Source organism: Schistocerca cancellata, chromosome 1 (genome assembly GCF_023864275.1).
Source record: "Schistocerca cancellata isolate TAMUIC-IGC-003103 chromosome 1, iqSchCanc2.1, whole genome shotgun sequence".
NCBI classification, from domain to species: Eukaryota; Metazoa; Arthropoda; class Insecta; order Orthoptera; family Acrididae; genus Schistocerca; species Schistocerca cancellata.
The window spans coordinates 685316735-685338955 of NC_064626.1; positions in this window are offsets into that span (position 1 = coordinate 685316735).

Genomic DNA, 22221 nt, shown 5'->3' on the forward strand with positions numbered 1-22221 from the left:
CAAATACGCACCAGGCGTGAGCGCTTTCTCTGCGACAGTAAATTCCAAAAGACAAAGAAAAGAAGGAGTTCATTTCAATTCCGCAATTACGATGGGGATGGAAACTGTGATGTAGACTCTGGGTGTCTCGCTTGTACATTTATACGTTATTGCATGCTTCAGAAGCAACTGTTCTTGCGAGACACTGACTCTTTAGACATGCATTACACCAACAAAATTTTCCTGGAAATCTTGATGATACCAAGTCACTAGGGAATATCTCTAGTACCACTAAAGTCTTTTTTCTGTTGGATCTCTTGTTTAGCTATTATAAAATTCTTCGATAGCAAAAGGCCTTTGCGTCTCATTCTAATCAAATTTGATTTTCGTGCGAAATATACCATGACGTACACACGACATTCTGTTTCTTTTTTAATTATCATTTTTCAGTCTTTGAGAAGGGAAACATCCTTGCATAGAGATGGTTCTTAACGGTATCCGGCTTCCAAATTGTTAGTGTGAGATCGTTACTGAGGAAGCCAGGACCCATTGGTAAGGAGTTTGCTTGCAAAATATTGTTTTCATATTGTACAGTACTGTTTCACCAAGTTCATTTTTCGTTTCCTGTTTACTTCTTGCTTGTCTACTCAAATATGAAGGGCTTATTTTAATAGTGGTACAAGTCCATTTTTCTTCATTCTGAGATACAGAGTCCTAAAGTTAAATGAGCGCTGAAAAATCTGCAGTTGAAATACCATAATTATTCAAGTATGTATACTGGAATATTTCTGGTATCTCAACTGCAGATTTTTCAGCGCTCATTTAACTTTAGGACTCTGTATCTAAGAATGAACGAAAATGGGCTTGTACCACTATTGAAATAAGGCTTTCATATAAACATGTTTTTGCCATTACATGGACCAACGGCCTTGCCGCAGTGGTAAGACCGGTTCCCGTCAGATCTACGAACTTAATCGCTGTCGGGCTGGGCTAGCACTTGAGTGGCTGACCATTCGGTCTTCAAAGCGCTGTTGGCAAGCGGGATGCACTCAGCCCTTGTGAGGTAAACCGATGAGCTACTTGACTGAGAAGTAGCGGCTCCGGTCTCGTAAACTGACATATGGCAGGGAGAGCGGTGTGCTGACCACATGACCCTCCATATCCCCATCCAGTGACGTCTGTGGGCTGCGGATCACACGGCGGCAGGTCGGTTCCGTTGGGCCCTCCAAGGCCTGTTCGGACGAAGTTTTTAGCATGACATACCCTGCAATAAAACCTTAAGTTACCAACTTCCTTAAAACTGCGAGACCAGATCGTAAGTGACAGAGGACACTAAGTTTGAAATGTACATTACTCTGAAGGAAGAAAAACACAGTGCAAGAAGAAAAGCTGGAATTAAACTTTCCGTCGACACATCTCTTTAGAGACGGAACATCAACTCAGTAGAATAACGACAGCATAGGAAACCTGCCGCTGCCTCCTTGAAGAAACCGTCTTATTATCCGCAAGTGGCGCTTTGCAGTCATTGAGGAGACTCCACATGCAGATTCCTTTAACAAATTTTCCACTCGCTAGCGGAGTGTACGCTGTTTGAAACTTTTTGACAGTCTGACGCCACGTGCCGGAGCAGGACACGAACCTGCAAGGCGAGTCGAGTGTCATGCATGGATAGCTCAGCCGGTAAAGTGCAGTGCCCGAGAAATTGCTAGGTTCCGACAAACATAAACAAAATTTTTGCATCATCCCGATATGTAGCGCATATGTATTGCTATTGTGACCATTCCTGCGCCGATCGGAAGGTCACGCCTGACGTTGTAAACATACACACACTTGCAATGAGCGCTACCGACGGGTATAACGTCGCACCCGAAAGCGTTGCAACATGTCAGCTGAAAGTAAAGCGTCAGTAGAGACGCATTACAGATGTCTGTGAAACAGTAAAGTGGGCATCCATTGTTCCATGGACAGTAGCGAGCAATGATCGGATACATATCATCGCGTTAAGTGCAGAAGGGTTGTCAACCAGGGAAGTTGCTCGAAGTGTACACTGGAGTCAAAGTGATGCGGTGTGGACATGGTAATCGGTTCCAACTGACAATTAGTGTTGAGGACTCATAGCACACAATCGGTCCACATGCGACAGAGACACATCGTGAAAATACCTATGCATTTCGGGTCAAAGGACCCGTGGACTGAGTGCTCCAGAGCTGATTTTGGCGTTCAAAGAAGCTGCAGGACGTATTTTATAGCATCATACTGTTAGGAGACGATTGCATGATGCAAATCTCCATTCCCGACAACTATTGCGAGCACCATGTCGTACACCACACGACCACGAACTCCTTTAGAGGTAGAGAGTGAATCTTGCAGAGTGAACGCCCCACGATTGGAGTCGGGTGTTGTTTACATATGAAACTCGGATGTAACAGCCTTATAATTGTAGATGGCGTGTCTGGAGACAACCTGGTACTATCGAAAATCCACGTGGACATACATCCACCGTACGGTCCGTGGCGGAGGGTACCCCTATGCCACTACAAGTTTCATTTTCCTGTTGCACTTGCAGATAAAGCGAGAGAAAACGACTGACTATATGCCGCCGTATGGGCCATAATTTTTCGTATCTTATCTTCATGGTCCTTGCACGAAACGTATTTTGGCGGTAGTAAGATCGCTCTGCAGTCAGCTTCGCATACCAGTTCTCTCAATTTTCTCAGTAGTGTTCCTCCATAAAAAACGTTGCCTTTCATGCAGGGATTCCCATTTGAGTTCCCGAAGCATCTCCGTAACACTTGTGTGTTGTTCTAGCCTACCGGTAATATATCTACCAGCCCGACTCTGAATTGCTCCGACGTCATCCTCTAACCCGACTTGTTGTGGATCCCAAACACTCGAGCAGTGCTCAAGAACAAACCCCGCCGGTTAGCCGTGCGGTCTAACGCACTGCATTCCGGGTGGGAAGGCGTGCTGGTCCCCGGCACGAATCCGCCTGGCGGATTAGTGTCGAGGTCCGGTGTGCCGGCCAGTCTGTGGATGGTTTTTAAGGCGGTTTTCCATCTGCCTTGGCGAATGCGGGCTTGTTTCCCTTATTCCGCCTCAGTTACACTATGTCGGCGATTGCTGCGCAAACATTTTCTCCACGTACGCGTACACCATAATTACTCTATCATGCAAACATTGGGTTACACTCGTCTGGTATGAGACGTTCCCGGCGGGGCGTCCACTGGGTGCCTAACCGCACAGTACCCCTGGGTTCGGTGTGGGGCGGCGGTGGGGTGAATGGACTGCTGTAGCCTGTAGTGGGGTTGTGTATCGCTGCGGGCTACGGCGGGCCTCTCCGTCGTTTCTAGGCCCCCAGCTCCATACAATACGATACAATACAATACTCAAGAACAGGTCGCACTAACGTCCTCTATATGGTCTTCTCTATAGATGAACCACACTTTCCTAAAATCCTCCCAATAAACCGAAGTCGACCATTCCCCTTCCATACCACATTTCTCAATGCTCATTTCAACTCGTATCGCGTTGCAACGTTATGCCCAGATATTGAAATGGAGTGACTGTGACAAGCAGGATACTACTAATGCCGTATCAGAACATTACGGGTTTGTTTTTACTACTCGTCCGCATTAACGTACATTTTTCTACATTTAGAGCCAGAGCCATTCATCACCCAAACTCGAAATGTTGTCTAAGTCATCTTGCATCATCCCACAGTCACTTAAATTTGACACCTTCCCAAACACCATCATGGCTTCGTCAGCAAACAACAGCAAATTGCTGCCCACTCGGTCCGCCAGGTTATTTATGTATACAGAAAATAACAGCAGTCCTGTCATACTTCCCTGGGGAACTGCGTTCTATTACTTAGGAAGTCTTCGAGCACTCAAGTATCTGGGAACCTATTCCGCATGCTCTTACTTTCGTTAACAGTCTGCACTAGGGCACCGCGTCAAATGCCTTTCGGAAATCTGGAAATGGGGAGTCTGCCTGTTGTCCTTCATCCGTAGTTCGCAGTCTATCATGTGAGAAAAGGGCAAGCTGAGTTTCACTCGAGCGATGTTTTTTAAAAACGTGCTGATTCGTGGACCAGTGACGTAGCGAACAAAACTGGCGCCTGAGCCACAGTTCCTGATTTGCGCCCCCCTCCTCTCCTCCCTCCCCCCCCTATCCCAAGCCAATAGGATCCCGGAGCACAACACTTTAATGGCGCCCTCCCCCCACCCCCTCTGCGTCCAGCGTACAACACTGTAGAAACACATGTAGTAATATAACGTATAGAATTTACTCTAATAATAATATATTTTCCGGAAAATCTTGTTTTTCTCGGGCACCGTTTAGCACCCCTCTGCAAGTGGCGCCCTGGGCATGATAGACCCCCTTGTCCCCTGCTCCTGCCCCTCTCTAAGCCGCTGTCGTGGACGTAAGCTTTTCGGTCTCTACAAAATTTATTATATTCGAACTAGAATTCTGCAGCAAACCGTTGTTATGGATATTGGTCTGCGGGTTTACCTTTCTCACATACAGGACTCGCCTGATCTTTTTTCCAGTCGCTTAGGACGTTTCACTGGGCGAGAGATTCGCGATAAATGCAAGTTAACGCCTCCAACACTGCACAACATGTGGAAAATGGTGGAACTGGAGTTATGTACAGAGCTGGCATTGCCTGGGGTCACCACACACCTCTCGTGATAGTCGAGGGCAATCTCGGTGCTCTACGATACAAGGACAAGATTCTGCAACAAGTAGTGGGACGTATCGCCACCACGTTGGTGACAGTTTCGTCTAGATGGATGGTAATCCTCGTGCTCATCGTGCTGTTCTCGCGAACACTCCTTAAGCATGCTACCGTCACCAGAAAGGAGTGGCCTGCCTGCTCACCGGACGTGGACCCAATCGAGCTTGTGTGGGATCGATTGAAACGAGGTGTTTTTGGACGTCAGCAACGACCACATATTCAGCGCGTCTTAGTGCAAAATCGAAGAGTGGAACAATTTGGACCAGGGCTGGCCTGATGATCTCATCGATGGTATGGCACGACGGATTCAAGGCGGAATATGAGTAATGGGAAGTTCCACCATGTACTGACGTTGTTCAGGAGTTGTGTTAAAAAATCCCCGTGCGAAACATACGATTTTGTCGTTACACAACTTTTTTAAAAGATACTCTTGACACACTACAGATCAATATAAACTCATTCCTCAGAGCCATTTTTTTCTGTGCAATGATTTTCGAAATAAGGGAGTGATGCAAAACTTTTGTTGAACTGTGTATACGTAGAGTGCTGGAGTAGGCGCAGCTCCGGCCCAAGTGAGCGACAGAATACAGCCCTTACAGCTAGCTGACGCCTTCACGTCGTCTCCGTGTATTGCTGCGATGGATTTTCTCGTATATCACATATAACAGTGCGGAATACTGTACGGCATTTCACTATAAAATCTGGCAAATGTACAAAAATTTTAGAAGCCTCTGATCAAACCACTATTGTTTCCCTGGTCTTCTTTTGTGTGTAGTGCAAGTATCTGTGATGGAGTTCAGTATCATTGCTGTCGACGAGGGACAAGGAAAAGTGTGCAACCCGATGCTCCACATGGAGGAAACCGTGCTTAATGTCTGCATACAACGTACGAATCGCCACTAAAACGCTCTCTCTTTCCACTAGACAGTGCAGAGGGGTTTTGAGTGTGCAGTGGGGTTTTGAGTTTAATCCAAAGTCTGAAGATCAGGAACAATAAGCCACCATCTGTCCTGTCCCTGCCGGCCAAATAGGCGGCGATAATTTCTTCCACTATCAGTACGTGAACAGATTACGTCCGACACGATTGCTACCGAATAAGCGTGAGTTAGCGACCGCGGCTATGGAGTCGCGTCTTAGGAAGTCATATGCTCGAAATGCTGTTCACACTTATTTTGTGAGGTCTAAGGATACGCTCCATTTAAACTTGACTGATTCTCTTTCATACATAAAGAACAATGTAATCTGTCTTTTCCAAGATTACCTCAGTTTCTATCATAAACGAACATCTCAAATGAAAACAATGTAATTACTGAACTTTAGTGCAGTCCGCTCTTGATTTCAAGTGGTCTGTTTTCCACCAGCATTCCCGCGTCATGAAGTTCAGAAATCTGTCCCTTCCTTCGTATACCGGTCTCTCAGGATAAGATTTTGGATGCTGCCACTGGAACTTTGAGGTTGAAGTGATACTTCCAGTAGAAAGTAAATTCTCAAAATTATTCCAGGTTCCTACAAATCACCTTCATTTCGTATAGAGAAGGAAGTAACACTTAAATGCTGAGTCTACTGAAAATTTCTTATTGGGAATAACGCGTATTTTCATTCCCCTAGTTTCTACGCAGTGTAAATTAAATAGCATGAATATGCACGTGTCCTATAGATTTCGATTATTCGTCGACTTTTAGACGCAAATCGTCGTAATATCTGTGTTATTATTGAGGAAAAACGAGCACACACACCGCCATTTGAACCACGAACCTTCTGATTTCTGTGAACTTTCAAACTTCCTCGGTGAAACTAATGGTTTAGAAGTGTTGAGATTTACAGCTGAGTTGTCACTTTCTCTTTGCGATTAAGTTTTAATATGTTATGGATACTATCCATAAAATAAATAAACAAACATTACCAGATCCAGGAGAAAAATGAAGGAGTTTCAGTTCTGTCCCTTCATTCTGCCCGACAACATGGCTACCATAGATTGAAAAATAACTGAATCAAACAATTTCAAAATTTTGCCACATTTATGGTGTAAAACAAAGATCTACAGTTAAAGAATAATGCACTGACGTTCAGATCAGGTTTATGAAGCAAATGTTACGATATATGCAAACGAATAGCACGCTATCAGAGCTACTACCACATAAACCTTACTTGCACGATTATAATTCCGAGAGGATATGTGATTGAGAAACAGAAAATAGTGTACAGCTTGCAGTATTTAATTCTATGTCATATATTACACTGATAAAGCTACTTGCTGACAGAAATATGACTCTAAAAGCTGTATTTTATTTACGACTTTATTATGTTATCGTTAATTCAGCATCAGTTTAATACTTATAGGTGTCTGGCAAGTACGATCATGAACATTATCTCCGCATTACACAAAATACAGAAGAGTTACCTAACGTCCTAACGTTGGTGGTACGAATGATACGACAAGAAGTTCTGTGTTACGTTGAGTCAACTCAGTGCATTGTCTATATTATAAATTTTCATACGACTTGTATGCCGTTGTCTAAATGCCGTTGTCTAAACAGAAAGTAACAGGAATTAATTTTTGTCTTACAATTGCATGCCATACTTAGGACGTTCCTGAATGCAGTTCTGTAGTTTTTTTTCTTTCATACAGTATAGTCTCGTCCATTTCCGTATCTGGATGGTCAGCAGTATACACGACCGCGAGTCTGTCACCGAAACTGCCACGGATATTGTTGGTGGGAGGACTGAAATGAGAGCCGACCATCAACTTCTGCTTGAATCAGAAGAAGTAAAATCCCACATTAATAACCAGGACATCCATGTGCCCTCCTGTTGTGCCGCCTAATGACGCCTTCAACACAGGATAAAAAGAAATCGCTAGGCAAGCTCTTGTCGTACGGGGACGAACCGTCCTTTATTTTTAGCGCTGCAATCTCGTATCCGAGTACCGGTGTTCGTTTTCGATGTTTAGGACTTAACGTCGCTTCCATCAAGCTATCTGTAGAGCCCAAGCACTGCTTGGACAAGGACTTAGAAGGAGATCGGCCATGTGTTTTCAAAGGACCCATCTTGGGGTTGTGTATGAGGACCTAAAGCAGGGAAGGCCGAAGTGGCCGCGCGGTTCTGGCGCTGCAGTCTGGAACCGCGAGACCGCTACGGTCGCAGGTTCGAATCCTGCCTCGGGCATGAATGTGTGTGATGTCCTTAGGTTAGTTAGGTTTAACTAGTTCTAAGTTCTAGGGGACTAATGACCTCAGCAGTTGAGTCCCATAGTGCTCAGAGCCATTTGAACCAACCTAAAGCAGGATTTACAGCAAGGATTTGAATCCCGCTTCTCACGAATGAAAAATCTGTGCCCTAACCCCTGCACACCTCGCTAGGTAGTGATGACTGTGTTGTACACTTTCACAACACGCTGATAGGTAGTTAATGGTGAAACGTCTTCATTAGAGCACAACCTGAACTGTGCAAGGGCTCTGCCTAGCCGTACTCGGAAATTTATACTATATATGTGTTACTATTCACACATCATATCTTTACCATGTTTACGTGATGGTCGTAGTGTACGTGACTCACCAAAAATCGTGCATCTAAAGCAAGTGAAAACTATAAGTTTTGGGTATAAAAACTGAGAGCATCTTTACTTTTACTGATAGTGGATGCCGTTGACAGAATTTAAAAAAAATATTTTACTTCTTCTGATGGTACACTCTCAAAAAGAGGTCAACAAATCCCTATATATTTTAAACGTCTGAGCATTACTGCTTTACAGCAGCAACTCTACAGAAAAAATACTTTATTAGTCACCTGGACAAGTGACTGGTGAAGGGGCCATTGCTCAAGTATTGGAGTACTAAGGGATCTCTTCGATACTGTCCATGCTGTCCATTTCTATACGACAAAATGTGTTTCAACATTTCAACAATGTGACTTACCGGAACAGTGAATTGGTGAGCAATTTGTGGACCAAAACAGATTAGTTTCAACGTGAGTATTCAAATGCAACTGAAATATTACAAAAAGTGAATTCCTGAGTGTTGATTCATTTTTACACAGCGAAAGATACTTGAAGTAGCTGGAAAAAATTTCTACACGATCCAAGGCAGCTATAGAAGATCGCTACCTCTTACTTACAGCCCGTCAGAATAGCAGGAGGAATGCAACTCATTAGCAGAGAGATTTGCAACAACACGGCGCCGAAGTACTCGGTTGTAATGTACGGAGGATCTGCCATGATGGGGAAACAGCAACCAGAACTGACTTTGAGTAGAAAGCAAACATCGAATAATTTACTTCCGAAAAACTGCAGCTAGTACCCGGAAGAAAGCCTCAGCAAGAATGGCGGAACTCGGATTGGAGTATTCTGAAAGAATCTAATGGTATCAATACACAAGAAATTTTAACCTAAACGGCAACGGCCGCGAAATCTTACGTTATGCTCCGTTTATTCGCTTCCGAAACAATTCTTTAGATTCATACTGAATTAACAGAAAATTTCTGAGACGAGACTGTAATCGCTCGTCCGTATATCAGATCAATTTCTTGAACTGACTTGTTGATATGCTGCTGAAATTTGATCCTTTTTCTTTCCGTCCTACGATATGTCATCGCGTTCCACATGAGATGTTTCGTGAAAGTATCGGAAGGCTTCTGTATAAGATTTTTTAAAATGTATTGCCATCGATTCTGCAGGTTCATCTATACTCATTAATGTCTGAGAATTACGGAGGAGTGGATGCTCCTGATCGTCACATCTCAGCAGTTGCAGATACTGCGTGTGAAGATATGTTGCTTAATACTCTGTAATTAAAATTATCTTATCATGGCTGTCTTTGATACTGCCACTTAACACCAATATGAAGATCATGTAATTAAGACACTGACTGGCCGCATCTTATCTGACATTCCACTAGCGTCTGCATCAGTAAATACATCATCGTAATATCTGTTAATTCTGTGTTGTTCTTTAGATTTTCCAAACTTTAGGAGTGCCTCTACAGCCCCCTCCTCCCATTCGCCCATTCATACCCGCCCCGAACACTGCTCTGCTTCTACCTGTGATTCATTCGGCTCTGGTTATTCTATCTGTTTATGATGCAATATTTTGCCCACTTTACTGAAGCGAAAGAAATCCAGCAGTTTCAAAATGGCTCTGAGCACTATGGGGCGTAACATCTATGGTCATCAGTTCCCTAGAACTTAGAACTACTTAAACCTAACTAAACTAAGGACATCACACAACACCCAGTCATCACGAGGCAGAGAAAATCCTTGACCCCGCCGGGAATCGAACCCGGGAACCCGGGCGCGGGAAGCGAGAACGCTACCACACGACCACGAGCTGAGGACCCAGCAGTTTCACATCCCGGTTCCCAATCCGCAGACCGGCTGCGTATAGGCGACAATTACTGAACTATATGAAAAAAATGTGAATTAGTTACAAACTACGGCGTACACACACTTTACTCAACATGTAAAGGTCACTACAAATATTCGGATTTAGATTATGACATGTTCGATATGCCCGCTATCAATGGCGATGATGTGACGCAGACGAATAGTGAGATCCTGCTGAAATGTGGGAACATCGATGCTGTCGATGACCTCCTGAATGGATGTTTTTAGCTCAGCAATAGTTTTGGGTGTTATTGCTGTAGGTCCTCACATAAAAGGAGTCGCATGTGTTCAGATCCGGAGAATAAGGCGGCAAACTGAAGCCCATTCCAGTGGCCTCTGGGTACCCCAGAGCCAGAAAGCGGTCCCAAAGTGCTACCGCAGGACATCAAACACTCTTCTGATTCGATGGGATCGAGCTCCGGCTTACACGAACCACATCTTGTCGAAATCAGGGTCGCTTTCGGTAATGAGGATGAAATAATCTTCCAAAGTCTTCTCGTATCTTTCATTAGTCAGCGTAGCATCAAGGAATATCGCTCCGATTATTCTGTGACTGGACACTGCGCATCACACAGCACCCATTGAGGGTGAAGAGACTTCTCGATCGCAAAATGTGGATTATCAGTCCCCCAAGTGCACCAATTTTGCTTACTGACGAACCCATCCAAATGAAAGTCGCATATATTCTCCATGCTTCCTTAGTCAAAACTTCAAGCTGCTCTCACTTTCTACCAATTGTCGTGAACTTTTTCCTCATATTCGAATCCTACTATATTTATCAGAAATTTTCCCATAGTTATGTGTCATATATGTGTTGATTCAGTACTGGGCATATTTTCTTAACTATCAACTCGCTCTCAAAATTTCCTTTGTATATATCTTGTTTCAAGTAACATGAACCTTTTTCTGAGAATATAACTTCTCAAACGAGAAGTTCGGACTGTGCATCTATGAAACAGCTCTTGTTTTCGGGGTAGCATTTGATAATGAGCTAGTTACTGGGTACCAAAATGTCTATCAAAGAGATTTTGACAGCTGATGTGATAGAAAATCAAGCATTTTTTGTTCCTTATTTTTATAACGTTCAAACCATTCTTTACGCTTATCCAATTGCGTTGATCGTTCTAGATTATAAACGAAACGCATTTTACATTTAACATTACCAGAAATATTTTCGTCTACTGTTTCTTTGTTTGGCACTAGTACTTGATTCGTTGGCACATTCTTCTTTCACTACTCCCTTTCGCGGCAACAGTTCTTTCCACCAATTCTGTTTCAAACTACTCAAGCGTTTTTATCAATCTTTTGTCGTACAACATTCCAAATGCCACTTTCTGTTGAGGTTTCTACCACAGTCAGTATTACACGTATATACAGTGTTATGATCCAGAACCTTATACGAACGGAAGAGAAAACGGTTGATCAAAACATTTTATTAGAATGTATACATCGCTACATTTTCTTTATATACGCTACCCGTTTCGTTCGGACTTCGTTCCATCTTCAGATATAACTGTAGCGAAGAGAAATATTCAGAGAAGTTCAGTGGGTTCAAATACTGCACTCAATAAAATAAACACAGCATACCAAGTAGTCTTTACCGCAGTAACTAGTCACTTCACTAAATCACGGCTTGCCATATTGAATGCCATACAATTTATACAATCGTCCTACATTACTGTGCGAGGATTGTACAGCAACTCTTGATTACTGAATTGACGAGCTACTGCGGTAAAGATCACTTACTATGCTGTGTACAGTTTATTGTGTCTAGTATTACTTGAACCTAATGACCTTTTCTGACTATTTCTCTTCGTCACAGTTATGTCTGAAGATACAGAAAAGTTCATATGTGGAGAAAGTGCAGGGATACAGGAAATGCAATAAAAAGTTGTGTACTTTAATCAGATCGCGTGCTCCACAATTTAATGGCGTTAAAGTTCATGAAAGAAAAAGATGTAAGAATGAGATACAAACCTGGTCATGTATTTGGTTACTGTCTTAATTTCGTTAACCTCAATAGAATAATTGGGCAAACTGCCATTAAAAACAGCAAAACTGTACCCGTCTTGTCTTAAATTTCATAATTATTACCAAAATAATTTTGCAATACTGGTTGTTATATTAACAATGAAGTTTCATAAAAGTTCCATTCGTTTATTTTTTCTTTATCTGTGAATGGGTTCAGACGACGTAACCTCTTAGGCTGATGCAGCATAAGAGCTGGCATTCGTAGTATCAGACAAGACATTTGATTCCTGGGCAAGTACTGTCTCTATTGAAGAACATGAAAAGTGAAGATATTTATACAAAATGTTAAGAAAGAATAACACAAGAAAGTACGATCTATTTCAAGTGTTTGGAGAAAACCGTATAAAGCAGTCAAATATAGGAATTTTGCACTAAATGTCAATATTTAACCGGCAATTCCAGCACTAATGCACCAAAATGAGTTATCATTATAAGACAAGCTATTACAAAGGCAATCATAAAGTTGCTGTTGTTTATACGAGTTGTTTACATTAATAGTTCATAGATGCGTTGGTTACACTCCCATTTATTCGCCTTACTCCATCTGTTTTCCGAGCCTTATAGAGGGACACTCTCGAGGCGTCTGCGGTGTATGTTCATCGTCGAATGTGTCTATTGCCATTGAACAAGAATGGAAAATTATAGCTAATAAAGAACAGCCACATATTAGTCAAGTTATAGAACTTATTTAGTTTGACTGGAAAGATAGGAAGAGGACTGTGTAAGAGGGTACTTAGTTTGTTACGGCGTTACAAAATGTACCGTCATAAAACACACGTGAATTAAGGTTTTTACGACATATTAGTTATTTTTCTTATTTTATATCGTAGAGGAGGTGGTTTACGTTGGAAAATTGTAAATTATGTAACGTTTTATTTTTCATTATCCTCATTTTTGCACTGACTTTCCAGTTTTAATGTCGATTCACTATCACTGATGAGTGTTTGATGGGACACATTGTTTCATGGCTTGTTCCAGCTGTTCCCTTTGCATAAATTTTTTTTATCCTGGCCGAGGAGAGATGTCAACTGCAAAAGCTGCTATCATTCCTCTAAATACGTGTCAAGATATTCAGAGAATCGCTTCTGGGCCTGTCCATGTTCGGCGTGCCTACACCCTCTTCCTGATACCGAAGAACAAATGGTACCAACAAAGTTATGCGTTACAACCTCATTTACTTCACGTCTTAAAAATATATTCCCAGAGACAGTTTTCGAGAATCCACCGCCATATTTCCGAAAATATCTTAATGAAGAGAAAATGTCCACTGTTACCCTGTTTGCGGACATATCCAAAGACGCAACCTCGACTGATATGTCATAGTAATACAACTGGATTTCGATTATTGTAAGAAGACGATACAAGACACGATACTTTAGAATTTTGTGAAGAATTATCTGCAAGAAATGCTTCCTCACTTAAAGAAAGAAGAAAGATTTGGATTTCACGCCCGTCGACGACGACGTCATTAGAAATCGACGAAGATGTCATTAGAGACGGAGTACAAACTTCGATCCAGGGATGATGGGGAAGGAAATAAACCGCCTCCTTTCCAAACGAATCATCCCGGAATTTGCCTTAAGCGGTTTAAAGAAACAAGGAAAAATCTACATCTGATTGGTTGGACAAGGATTTTAATCAGTCGTCCTCTCGAAGTCTTTAACATTGCGCCACCACCCTCGGTTCCTCATCTGAACTTAGACTCACAGAATGGTCTGAAATATATTTTACAACAATTACAATGATCTGGTAATACTGCTAACAATATTCTTTCCCTAACTTTCGGTCCGCAACAACACCTTGTGCAGTGATCAATAGAAAACATAATATTTACTCAAAGCACTAGTCGTTTGTCTGCCCTCAATAAAAATTGTATTGGTGTAAATACGAAAAGAAGTTGCTATTATTTTGTACTGTTGGAGTCGCATAATGCAGAACTTCCCTAGTACTATTCTAAGATTTTTCGTGGTTGCAAGATGCAAAGGTTTAATATAAGAATGGCGTATGTCTTAAAGATAGATTTGACCTACATACAGATTAGTCTCGCAAGTGAATGTAATTAATTTAATTTAGTGCTTAGTTTGACGTCTTCCATTATTGTTTCACTTACAGTTTCAAAGATACATTTTACTCTGCGAATTTCTTTGAGGTAGAAAAAGAAAAGAGATGGTGCTATAGTCATCAGCTGTACGTTGTTTTGAAACCGGAGTGGGAGAGGCCTGCCGCCATTTTAAGTTGACAAAACATTAGCAGACCACTGTCCATGATTGCTTCTTGCTCATTATTTCTGTCGTGTGCATGCAACAACTGTAAGAATTACAGTGCTTGCATGAACAACACAGTGTCAGGAAGTCAATTTCGAGCGCCCTTCTGTTCTTGAATGCGTATTTGCTCTAGTAATACATTAACACATATGGCCTCATTAATGTAACTTGTTTTTGTTGACGAATTTCGAATAATTCAAAAGGGAAGGATGTGATGTGAAAAGAATGCTTTCGTAGTGCATTTTCTTCCACTTTTACTATACTTATGTCGAAATCGAATGAAGCTGGAACTCCGAAACTAACGCTTGTTTGCTTACTAGTACTGCTACTTGTTCATTACATTTTCAGCTTTCAACTCGTATGCACAATATTTTTAAAATTCACATTTGAAAAATTTACTTACGTGTTCCTTGCCTGCGCATAAACGTGTGCAGTGAGAAAAGAAGTAAGGCAAGCTGTCGTATCTTGTGCATGTCAACAAAGTAAACGACTATTGAAATGTCAAAGAAACAGAACTGCACAGAGGTATATCTCCATGCAGAATACTGTTCTTTTTTGTTAGACTGTCAGTGCATTAGTTTAACTGTAGTTTATACATCTTCTAACTTTGAAATCTTACTAAGAAGCGTCATTCAGTATGTAACCAGCAAAAGCAAGTTAAGGGGAAAAATATGTAGTTTTCTTAAACATATTTCAGCATTGTGGAATAAATGTGATTAAGGGAATGGTTTCAAACGGTTAAGACCCCATAAAGTGGATGTTTTGGTTTAACATATATGTAAGTAATCTTTTTTAGTAATGATTGCCTAACCTGTGTAGGATGTAGGCCCACTTTTTACCGGAATATTTAGTCAGTTTAGTTCAGGAGTAAACAAACACCACACAATTGTAATGTGCTTCTACTTTGATCATCTACTTGATTTTACTTTTAAATTTCGATTTGGAGTTTTCAAAGTATATAAGCTTATACCATGCTTTATGAAATATCAATAGTTAGTTAATTAGTTACTTAACTTCGTGTTCCATATATCCTTTGGCCATAGATCGTAATGATCTGGAGCGAGTCATTATACACGGACATATCTTTTTATAAAATATACCTCCATGCTGGTCATATACCATGCTTTGTGAAACATCAGTAGTTAGTTAATTAGTTACATTGTTTCATGTTTGTCTCATGTTCCACGTATCATTTTCCCAATAAATCGTAGAGATGTGGAGCGAGTCTTTATGTACTGACATAATTTTTTTTTTAATATACCTCCATGCCGGTCATTTATTAGTTTCTTCGATTTTTAATTAACGACAGGTAGATCTTAGTCAGTAATTCCTACCCAACACCATTTACACATTGCAGTAATAGATATTCTTCTGTGTAATAGGAGGAGTTGCCAAAGAGAAACGTTTTCAGTTTAATTTCAAATTTTACTTTGCTGTCTGTCAGAGACGTTATATAAATGGGTAAGTGATTAAAATTTTTGGCTGCGGCATAGTGAAGCGCTGTTTGTGCTACGGACAACCATCTTAATGTGGTGTAATGAATGTCATTTTTTCCTTCCGGTGTTGTAATTAAGTACAACATTGTTCCTTTTGAAGTGCAATGGATAATTTACAACGAACTTCACGAGGGAATAACCATACTGTGAAACAGATAGATTGCTACTCGGGTGCCGATCAGCAGGCGAGCTCGACGTAAAGAGTGTTCACATCAGTCATGAAGGAAGCAGAACACACACACACATTCATACAATCATACAAACGAAACTCATACACACATGACCGCTGTCTCCGGCTGTTCTAACCAGAATGTTTTTTTTTTAATGGGGAGGAAATGTGAACAATGAATAATTATCGACGGAGGAATTTAGGGCATGAGATGCTGCCCGAACAATCAGCGCGGTTGCGTAGCCGTGTTTTGTGAGGAGGCCGTTGATAGAGTGTGGCTTTGATGTCGGGATGTTTGCATTTTGGAAGGCAAAGAAAAACTCAGGAAAGAAGAGAGAGAATGGACACTGGGTAAAGTTCGGCAAATCTACAGTCAAATGAAAGGAAAAAAACACTACAATAAATGTAAACAGTGCAACCATAATTCACGTATACAAAAGAAAATATTCACTTACGAATGAAATTCTATTCCTTTAAATTTCAAAATACGACCAGATTGATTAGTACAGCCGTAAACAACGCAAGCTGGTATTTTTGATGAAACAACTACGTCTCCAAACAATCCAACACGGCCTAAACTAGACACAGGCACGTCAGAGTGACGTCACAGGGAAGTATCACCGCGGTGAACCATGGAGGTATGAATGCGATGAACCTAATGTTTTGGGCTACTTAAGATGGTGGACATCAGCTTCAAGTTTGTGACGTAATGTCAACTCCATGACGAATTTACACACCCAGTAATCTCTGAACGCCTCTGTATTATAATATCTTTCCTCAAAACTTTTCCAGGAGGATGATATCGTCTTTGTCAGTAATAGTCAGTTGTTGTTCGATGACAGCACTGTGAGCTAAAAGCGAGTTCATAAGAAATAAAAGGTACAGCAGAAAATTCATAGATTGGGTTTCTATTATCCTTTGCAAGAGCACCATGGTCTTCGGGAAGTAAGTTTTGCCGTTTTCCATCAAGCTTTTTCGTCAGTAACCCAACTCTCACACGGCATTCATTTTTCCGCTCAGCTACCTTAAATAGGATTCCATAATTCGGTATACAGTGTTCCGCTCGTCGACGATCTAAATACTACGCATTGAATGTTGCACATTCATTTTCATATAACTGAGGGGCGAATTCGTCTTTTATGGAAGCACCAGTCACATTTAGTTTCAAACTCTTTTGTCTAACCTTTCCCAAATTAGTGTCGCATAGCTGTATTGAACTTCGCTGATTCTGAATTCACGAACAGTATGTGCTATTGATATTTCATTTAGACCCTAGCTTCTACTACCAGATTACTATAACTTAGATAATGAAAAAACTTATATCGTAGAAACTTACCGCCTTTTGAAATTATTTTCCATGCACAGTCTTGTCATTGTTTCGACTCGCTGCACAATACTTTCATTGTATTCGTTGAGCTGGCTGGCGAGTTACGAAACCGCCAGAAACTACACTCACAGATATTGTTATCTCTGAAGCAGCCTTGCGATTCTCGTAACAGGAATATTCTTTGCACGTGAATGTGCGAGAGAGTTCACTACTGCTTTGATATGAGTAGTCTACTGGCTATAGTACTACTCCATTGCTAGTTATTAAAGAAGGACTGAATACAAAAGACAGAAAGTAATGGAATCTGTTAGTTGAAACGTTATTACATATAACTGTAGAGCGCGTGTAATATCATTAAACAGAAAATAACTCCAAATCACGAGTAAGAGGAACAGTTAGTTTCAAAGCGGATCTGAAAATGAGTGTGTAATGAGTTTTCAAACGTTCGTTGTACAATTAAATAACTGGTTTCCTGCTTCTGTATACTGACCAGACCTTCAAGAAAAGTGAACTTAATAGTTACCCACTGTTACAACCTCCGTTAACTATCTGTTAGTGACAGGCACATATAGGAATGCGTTCATTAGTGAATCATTTTGTTAACATTATTGTCAGACAATCTTCAACTAATTAATAGAATTGCAAAAGACAGTAGCAACACTGGCAAAAAATTACAGAAAAAGATCGATTACGGAGAAATGCAATATTAAACTGATTAACTGAGCTGATCTTACAGTGGCAATTTCTGCTTATATTCCTATATGTTTACTAACTGGTAAAGTAACTTTTTGAGCAGCTTGTCGTAAACGACACTATTTAGTCATTCATTAATATCCGACATTTAATTTCTCCCCAACTTATAGTCCGTGCGTAGGTGATCTTCACTTTTTGGAGCATCTGATAGTAACTTATAACTGGAGTCCATTATGAGGGGTGCTCTCACACTACCGGATCGGCATATGAAAATAAATTTATGTTCTCCGTGAACGTCGAAACGAGCTATGACTCATTGGACCGTAAGACAGTACTTCAGCCAGTTTTTCTCGGCCTTTTTCACCGAACGAGTTGGCGCAGCGCTTAGCACAGTTGAGTCGCATTCGGGAGGACGACGGTTCAAGTCCGCGTCCGACCATCCAAGGATGGTTTCGTTGAAAGGGCACGGCCGGTTTCCTTCCCCAGCCTTGCTCCGGCTCTAATGACCTCGTTATCGACGAGATGTTAAACCCTAATCTTTCTTCCTTCTGCCTTTCACGCAGGGTCGTTTGTCTAAAATAAGAAATACACTACGCATGACATCAGCTAGTTTTTCAGTTTCAGGATACGATGAAGCTCATGGACTAAGGCAAAGAAGAGTCTGTAGGCCTATATCAACATACACTACGCTGATAGAATGTTCTTCCTTAATGGATTAATAAACATCATGACTGTCGCATATCATCGAAGTAAGAACTGCACCAACCCCACGAGTCACTGCTTCGGTTATAAAATTGTTTTATAACGCTTTACTGTTTTCAGCTACTTTCACAGCCATCTACAGAAGGTATACAGTTAGTTATCACAAATAAAGCAGGTACGCCATTGTTCTTTCCATAGCTGTACGTTACACGTAGATTGTATGGCTGTCATGAGGATGACTTGGGTTCATCTCCCCATACTGCAAGATTTTTTTTTTTTTTTTTTTTCGGGAAGGCTAACACTCACCTTTGTGAGGTCCATCGTGGGATCTGTGGGGCTTCGTGATTGACTAACCAACGAAACATTACTATTTACAAGTCGTGACGTGGAATTTCAGAAGTTTGAACGTTGTTGGGAAGCTAGAAAATCTGTAAGAAGATGGGGCATTTCTGCTCAGTCGAATATAGGCAACAACAACGGCAGCACAAAATTTTTTAATGGGGGTAGTATGCGTCATGAGTAGAAAGGCACGTCAGGGAGTGTGTTACTGTGAACACGGCAGTGCCAAGACTATTCTCATCAGCATCTATAGCAAACCAATGCCAAAAGTGCAGGAGCATCCAAGGAAAGGTCCCAGAATTAGTATCGCTTACTGAAGGCTATAATGCACTGATAGTATTGGGAACAGAAAGCTGGTTGAAGCCAGACATCAACGACAACAAAATCCTAAGTTCAGACTGGAATGTTGATCGTAGGGATTGGTTAGTCGCCAATGGTGTTGGCGTGTTTATTGCAGTAAAAAATTGGATATAGTCTAGTGAAATTATCACGGATTCCGAACGTGAATTAATCTGGGTGAAAGTGAATATCAAAGAACGGTCAAAAATGGTGATCGGATGCTTTTATAGACCACCTGGCTCAAGATCTGTAGCTGTAGATCGCTTCAGACAGAACTTGCAGAATATCATTAGTAATTTTCCTGATAATGCCGTTGTAATAGGGGCTGACTTCAACTTGCAAGGTATAGACTGGGAGTGTTATGCCATCAAAACTAGTTCCAGAGGCAGGGAATCACGTGCCATTGTTCTGGATTCTTGTCCGAAAATTACCTTGAGCAGATAGTTAGAGAAACATCTCGTGAGGGTAACATTTTAGACCTCCTGGCAACAAATAGACCTGAACTTATCGAGTCAGTTAACGGTGAGGAAGGTATAAGTGATCAAAACGCTATGACAACATCTATGACAACGGGTGGTACAAGGAATTTTAAGAAAGCTAGGAAAATCAAACATCAAAAAAGTTTTGCTTCAGCCCGGTTCCCAGAACTCCTGAAGATAGACGTTGACTGTGGATATTGTATCAGAGACACACTCTCTTTGACTGTTCAGAGATGTCACTAAACCCGCCCAAAGATGTAAAGAACCATGCACTAGCAGCGCCTGTCAGGTGGAGGGAGTCCGTCAGCCGATCAGTTCAAGTCATTCCACCAGGAAGGAGATACACGGTTCGTGTTGTCTGTTGTTCAACCATGCCTAGACGGTCAATACCGCGGTTCGATTGCGCATTGTTACTTTGTGCCAGGAAGGGCTCTCAACAAGGGAAGTGTCCAGGCGTCTCGGAGTGAACCAAAGCGATGTTGTTCGGACATGGAGGACACACACAGAGACAGGAACTGTTGATGACATGCCTCGCTCATGCCGCCCAAGGGCTACTACTGCAGTGGATGACCGCTGACTACGGATTATGGCGTGGAGGAACCCTGACATTTTTTGCAAAAACAGACATAATGTCTTGTGGGATAACAGCAATCACTGATTTTATAATGTTACTTAAAATCCGTCTTGATTGCAAAAAATTTTTATTATTCATATGACCGGTTTCGGTTCATTCAGAACCATCTTCAGATCTGATGTTTCAGTTACAAAAGTAACCCGTCCAAATCCAGCAACTTTCACATGCTACGTCACATCACATCTAAAAAAATTTTTTTGCAAAAAAAAATTTTTTGCAATCAAGACGGATTTTAAGTAACATTATGGAACCCTGACAGTAACGCCACCGTGTTGAATAATGCTTCTCGTGCAGCCACAGGAGGTCGTGTAACGACTCAAACCGTGCGCAATAGGCTGCATGATGCGCAGCTTCACTCCCGACGTCCATGGCGACGTCCATCTTTGTAACCACGACACTATGCAGCGCGCAACAGATGGGCGCAACATGCTGAATGGACCGCTCAGGATTGGCATCACGTTCTCTTAACCGATGAGTGTCGTATGTGCCTTCAACCAGACAATCCCCGGACGTGTTTTGAGACAACCCGGGCAGGCTGAACGCTTTAGACATACTGTCCAGCGAGTGCAGCAAGGTGGGGGTTCCCTGCTGTTTTGGGGTGGTATTATGTGGGGCCGACTTACGCCGCTGGAGGTCATGGAAGGCGCCGTAACGGCTGTACGACACGTGAATGCCATCTCCGACCGACAGTCTTCTAAGAAAGACCGTGAGGCAGATCCAGACAATTGTAGATCTACATCGTTGACGTCAGTTTGTTGTAGAATTATGGAATATGTTTTATGCTAAAGAATTATGACGTTCTTGGAAAATAAACATTTCCTCTATAAAAATCAACACGGAACCCGCAAACAGATATCCTGCGAAACGCAGTTCGCTCTGTTCCTCCACGAGATCCACAGCGCAGTGGGCAACGGCACTCATGTTGATGGCATGTTCCTTGATTTTAGTAAGGTATTTGACACCGACCCGCTTTGCCGTTTAATAAAAAAAAGTACGAGCTTACGGAGTATAGTAGCAGACCTGCGATTAGATTCAAGACTTTCTTGTAGATAGAACTCAACACGTCACTCTTAACGGAACAAAATCGTCAGATGTATAGGTAATATCCGGAGTACCATAGGGAAGTGTGATAGGATCGTTGCTGTTCACAATATATATATAAATGATCTAGTAGATAGCGTCTGATGCTCTTTAAGGCTATTCGCAGATTATGCAGTTGTTTATACGAAAGTATCAACGCCACAAGAACGACTTGCAGAGAATTGATGAATGGTGCAGACTCTGGCAGTTGACCCTGAACGTAAATAAACGTAACATATTGCGCATACATAGGAAAAGAAATCCACTACTGTACAGCTACACTATCGATGACAAATAGCTGGAGACAGCGTCTGCAGTAAAGTATCTAGGCGTAACTATCCAGAGCGACCTTAAGTGGAATGACAATATAAAACAGATAGTGGGAAAAGCAGACATCAGAGTCAGATTGATCGGAAGAATCTTAAGGAAATGTAAATCACCCACGAAAGAAGTGGCTTATAAGGCGCTTGTTCGCTCGATTATTGAGTATTGTTCATCTATCTGGGATCCCTATCAGGTAGGGCGATAGAGGAGATACAGAAGATCCAACAAAGAGCGGCTCGCTTCGTCAC